The sequence below is a fragment of the Meleagris gallopavo genome, chromosome 7 (assembly GCF_000146605.3).
Source record: "Meleagris gallopavo isolate NT-WF06-2002-E0010 breed Aviagen turkey brand Nicholas breeding stock chromosome 7, Turkey_5.1, whole genome shotgun sequence".
In the NCBI taxonomy this organism is placed as follows: Eukaryota; Metazoa; Chordata; class Aves; order Galliformes; family Phasianidae; genus Meleagris; species Meleagris gallopavo.
In genome coordinates, this window is record NC_015017.2 from 3,771,272 (window position 1) to 3,777,429 (window position 6,158).

Consider the following 6,158-nt stretch of genomic DNA (forward strand, 5'->3'; position numbering starts at 1 on the left):
GGGTTGAAAAGGACCACAGTGCTCATCTCATTTCAACCCCCTGCTATGTGCAGGGTCACCAACCAGCAGACCAGGCTGCCCAGAGCCACATCCAGCCTGGCCTTGAATGCCTCCAGGGATGGGGCATCCACAACCTCCTTGGGCAACCTGTTCCAGTGCCTCACTCTTCCTCTGAGCAAGCTGCACGTGGGGCCTTGCTGCACTTGATGCATAGAACTTTACTTACACAGGATGTGTTGGGTAGCAAACTGCTAACATATGATGTCAGTGAGTGGTAGTGGTGCAGGGGAATTAGTAGCTATTTAATAGCAATTAGATTCAAATGAACTAAGAAAGCAAACGGTGGTAAAACAGACCCTGCAAACCACAATCCAAACATACAATCCGGAAGGAAAAGGAAGATGTATCAATTGAGAGAAAATAAAGATGATAAGATAGAAAAGGGAGAACTTGTTACTGTGACTTTCTGGTACATTTAGTTCCCCAAGATCCCAGAGCCTTCTTTAATGTGAGTAATATTTTTTATGTACTTTTTTATGCAAAACAGAAATTACATATATATATATATAGAAAATGTGATGAGCACATTGTATTTTGAAATGAAAAGTATCTAGAAAATAAATAATTCAGAACAAATAGGTATTATAGGACAAGGATTATAATTACTGTAACATGCTGTGCGGAGCTTTCTCTTTTTCTCCCCTATTTGGCTCTGCAGCCATTTACGTGAATGGAAGACAGTGACTCAGTCGAGCTATTACTGTGAATGGAATAACCATACTTTGTTATTAAAACACCCAATCCAGTGCAGTTGAAATGTCAATAAACATTTGTCCCTTGGTATGATACAGAGGTGTTCTTAGAGAATCTTTGAGTTGGAAGGGACCCTCAAACATCATCTAGTCCAACTCCTTTGCAATGAAAAGGGACACCTACAGCTCCATCAGGTGCTCAGAGCCCCGTTCAGCCTGACTTGAATGTCTCCAGGGACAGGGCATCACCACCTCTCTGGGCAGTTTGTGCCAGTGCCTCACCGTCCAAGGTGCTTGTCAGAGATTTTTGATCTAATTCTACTCTTCCTGTGCTTCATTCTTGAAAACATTTGTTCACAAATACACACACTACCAAAAAGCGACAACATGAATAAGATGTGGTTGTGAAATAAGGGATATCTTTCTCTGGTAACAGAGGTGTAGGGGAACTGTTAGATCAGGGCTTGAAGTGGTGATGGAGCACCTGCTGAAGGAGGCACAGGCAAAGTGTTTGCACCTGTGCTCCCCAGCTGGCCAGAAGGGGCAGACCCAGGGGGAAAACACCAGTGAGCTCATATGAGGGCCAGCCATGGAAGGGAGAGCATCTCTTGGAGCTGGGGCTTCCTGAGGAGGGGTGCTGCATGGCCACAGAGCTCCTTTATCTGTTGGGTGAGTTCAGCTCTTCTTTCTGCATATGACTATGGGCCTAGCTGTGAATACTTTGTCTGGTAGCAACAAGAACTTGTCAGAAGTGATTTTGTTTCTTCATGACCAGAACAAGCATCTTATGAAAGACCGGTAAAGTAGACGTGGTCAAATTCTTCTTTGAGTTGAATATCTGATTGCAGCTCTCTACGTTCCATTTAAAGACTTGCAAGTAATGTATTGGTGTTGACAGAAAACGGAATTGTGAATATACAAAAACATTGATTATTTCTTTTTTTTTCTGCAATCTTGAAACCTATTCTCAAATTCCTTTATCAGAACGGAAAGCAAGGCTGTCTATTCTTCACTATTCATAGGATTGTGAGACCTGCACTGTGCCCTTCCTTCCACAGCTTTCTGTTGCTACCTGCACAGTCTGTGTTTAAGGTACATGTGGTTGACTGCTGGAAAATATCTCTAAAAATCACGTAATAACATTAAAAGTTTACAACTGGCAGCTCCTAACAGCCTGTTACCCTTTGCAGGAGTTCTTTGTGCCTCCAAGTATGTCCTTTGGAAACGATCTTGTGAGAATTGTAAGTGTTCTAATTTTCCTGTTACCACAAACAATGCTATATTTTCCGTTAGCAGCCTCACTTTCCCTGCAGGAAAAATAATCTGTGATAGAATCTTATCGTAATTTTTCCAAGCAGTGTTTGGACCAGCAGAACCTGAAACAAATCCAGCTTATCATTCCTGGCTCAGAGGCCGTGAGGTGTAGGATGCTGGTATGCTGATTTTTATCTTGGGCATTAAAGGCATGCAGAAATGCTGCTGGAAAGCAGTTTTGTGCAGTCATCACTTAGGAGTGGCATTTATCTCTGCTGTGGCTGATCAGCCCACCTTGATCTGGCTGGGAAGGAGGGGGTTCCACTGCTGTTTATTCAGTGGTAAAGGTCTGGAGTGAGGGATGTGAAGACCCTGTGCTGTCACGCTGTGTGGCACCAAGGGGATTCCAGGTGATGTCATTTCAGTGCAGGGGGTGTAGCTTTGAGCTCAAATCAAAGCAGCAGCTGATATTCAGATTGCTGTCCGCATCTTAGAGGAAGTAAGTTGGAAAAGGGTCTGCTTTTATTATAAAACTTATTTTACAAGGTAAAAGGCTCAACTGCAACTTTCTTCGCAATCACGTACCTATATTTTTCAGTAATTTAATACCAGCTGTACATTCCTCCTGGGTTTTCATGTAATCTCTATCAACAAAGAGTCTGGCCTGTTTTCCCCACTTGGTGCATGTAAGTATTTTGCTTGAGTATTAACACATAAGTATGAAACTTGATGCAAGGCTGAGGCTGGAGAGGAATCTTACCCTCAAGCCTGACCTTCAGCAAGTGGGTTTGCTTAGGAATGTGGGAGCCTCCTCCGTGCCATAATGCCATAGCAGCTTGTTATTTTTTTCCCCAAATCTGTTTGTTTTTTATTAACTCTTACACATCTTTGTATCTGGCCATTGTTGCTTCCTTTGGTGCCCTGCTGCAGGAGAGCATAGAGAGCACCCTTGCTCAGGGCCTTAGGCAAGGATTGGGTTTTGTCCCTCTGGGTTGCCCTCAGTACAGCTCTGTGTGACCCTGAACCCAAGCAAGCTTCAGAATCGCCTTCTCCCAGCTGCATCTTTGGCCAGACCCCTTCCCTGGGCGTGACTGTAAATCCCCACCATGTGCTTCTCACTTCCCAACCACATAAAATTGCAGGAAAATAGAGTAAAAACCACTGCACTGATTTCTCCTAAACTTCTCTCTGCAGGAACCAATTTGGAGGCATTTGAGTGCTCCATCCGAGTACGAGCTCTGTAGGGTCTCGAGCAGTACATTTCCTTTTAAATACCGTAATTGAGGCCCTGAAATTCCTTTAAGCGCTTTATTTTAGGAAATAGCTGGGGTTTTGGAACGCGGTCCTATAAAGTCATATAAAGTTATTGAGGCACTTTGCAGTTTTAGGAGACTTCTAGCCTCTTGAATTGGAGCTCTGCTATCGGTATGCACGAGGGCTCTTCCTGCACGCAGCAGCAATTGCGCTGCCGACCTGCAGCACTTAAATCACGCCGGGCGCGTTAGCTCTCAGTTAGAGCACTGCAAAATGGGAATGCAGGGTTTTATGGCCCTTCATGAATAGGGCTATGAACCTGTCACTCGTGAGGTTTTACAAAATGTCCCAATAAGAAGGGAAGCCGTGCTTGGTGGCATTTTATGCAGGTGGGTATTGGTATTGAACTCAGCTGCCAGTGCCTCCTGGGAAAGCCTCACAGTTCTCTGTGTACAGCTGAATGTCACCAGTACCAGTGGCGTTCTTCCCTTTTCATCTCCATCTCTTGCTGCCTGTGTAAGAGTGCAGGAAAACCCCGTGTCAGCCCTGTGGGATAGATCAGGGCTGATCTCAATGCCAAGGAACCTGTGTTTGGGTGAAAACAAAGCAAATCCTTTGCATTCTGCTGTCGCTTCCTCCTGCAATAGAATCATAAGCTTCTTCAGATTGGAAAAGACCACTAAGATCACTTAGTCTGACACAGCCCTGCCCATGTGGCCATGTCCCTTAGTACCTCATCTCCACCTTTCTTCAACACTTCCAGGGATGCTGATTCCAGCAATGCTCTGGACAGGTGTTCATACACTGAGAAACAAAAGAAAAAAATGAGAGGAAACACATAATTTTGGAACCAAGACTGTTGGCAGAAAACAAGTTGGGTGCATCAGTTGCATCCTTTGGTTCAGCTTCATGGGAAGCAGAATGGCAAATAAATGGGGTGAAGAGCCATGCTCGTGTGTGAGCTTACTGCCAGAGGCATATCTGTGTCCAGAGGAATTCTTTGTGCAGGAAGGGAAGCCAAAAATCAAATCAGTTGGAAGGAAAATCAGCAGCTAAAATATATACTTTTAATAAAGGAAGAAAGCAAAGATACCCTCGCTACTCGAGGATTGTTTCGATCTTCCTATTTTGCAATGCCTTTGGGTCTCTAATGACTTTGTGAGCCTGTGTGCAGCCATAAATCTGTCTCCTCAATAGACTGTGCGGGCAGGCTCAGTTTTCCTGCTCTGGTACACATGATGCTTTTGATACACATGATGCTATTATCCCATCCTCGTAGTAGTGCTTAGGATAGCATTTCAGTTCAGAGCATGACAGCTTAGGGCAGATTCCTCCACCATACTAACTTACAGCATGTAGGTTTGGTTCACAGCCCATCCTTGCTCTGCATAAGTAATTAATGTAATTGGTGCAGTCTTGGTCCAGGGCATACTCCCTGCGTGTGATTGGCTGACGGTAGGCTCAGAGCAGCAAATTTATAACTCAGTTTGTACATCCTCTTAGTGTCTCTGTTTGGGGAATTTTAGGTGATGAGATGTACAGATTTTTAAGCAAGGATTAAAAAAATAATTAGGAAATAATGAATTGTTTGGAATATATCAACAGAACAATGTTATGTAAAAGAAACAAATTCAAGTAATATGCATGTCTAAATAAAGCAGTGAGGTTTAAACAGTGCTATTCTGTTCTTACTGGGAAGACATGTTTTGGAATGAAAAAGTAGAAATAATTATCTTGCAATTATACCCAGTATGTGTTTTTTCTTTTTTTTTTTTTTCCTTGAAAATTCTATGTGCTACTGAACTACTTGTATTTTGATGAAGGTGTTTTGTACAGAGGGTACAGTCCTAGCATTCCAACAATGCTTGTAGGATTGGAAGCATTTTTGGTGTTTAAGTTGAAGTTCTGCATACAAGTGTGATAACTCTGTGCAGGATTACCTCTGAGTTATAGGACACAAAATATGAATACTGTTGTATCATCAGCATCTTTGCAGGTAGCAACAAATGTTGGACCAACATTAAGGAGTGTATTATATAGACTCGTATTTGGGGATGTCTGGGTATGGAGTGGGATGTAGTCTGAAGCCTTTACCTTATGCTAAGAACAGATTTTGGCAGGTGTGGGGTGACTGGGGATGGGGCCAGCAACAAGCAGCATGTTGGGCCCGGCTTTGCCATCAGCTCTGGGCGCAGAAGGATTTCAGATCTCCAGTGGCAAAGCCTGGAAATAATCCATTGGTGAGCTCCTACTGGGAATCCTTGCTTGGCTAATATGATGGATCTTTTCCTTTCTTTTAAGCTTAACTTCCACAGGATCAATTAATGATGATGGGTTAGAGAAGTGCTTGTTTTCCAGAGTCAATAAATGGTGTCAGTGCTGAATGATTGCATTATAGACCCCTTGTTACAGCATCAAGCAAACAACGTGGCTTCTAGGCCTGACATTTATTGGCACCAGGGACCCATGGATAACCTAACCTACTTTCCACTAGGTGTAAATAAAACACTACAAATGTATAAAACCATACAGGCAGTGTGGGTTGGGTTAACCCACCTTGCGACAGCTTGTGAACAGAATACTGTAAATTGTTTGGTGCAACCTGCCCTTCATGGCAGTGTTTTTTTTGAGTGAGGAGCCAGAGGTGCACAGGCACTGTCACACTGGTCTGTTGCTGTTAATGGGATGGCTGCCCACACATGCTAGGTATGTATGGCAGCTTGTACAGGACCTGTTTTACCCACTGAGAGCAACACTGGTACTAAGTACCAGTAAGTTTAGGTGATATGTAATCCTCTGCACCTGGTCACTTAAGTGTAGAAGGCTGGATGGTGATGTGCTTCGTGATATATATATGAAAAGATATATGTGGCTCTATCCATATGAATATATGGATAG

General features: G+C 43.4%; 1 long non-coding RNA gene across 1 annotated transcript; it reads left to right on the plus strand.

Annotated features, from left to right (window-relative positions):
- Window positions 1-1,141: 1,141 nt before the first annotated feature.
- LOC116216852 lies at window positions 1,142-4,995 on the plus strand. Its single transcript, XR_004160399.1, has 4 exons — window positions 1,142-1,421; window positions 1,943-1,993; window positions 2,605-2,692; window positions 3,201-4,995. It is a non-coding gene; the product is annotated as an uncharacterized LOC116216852 (long non-coding RNA).
- The last annotated feature ends 1,163 nt before the right edge of the window (window positions 4,996-6,158 follow it).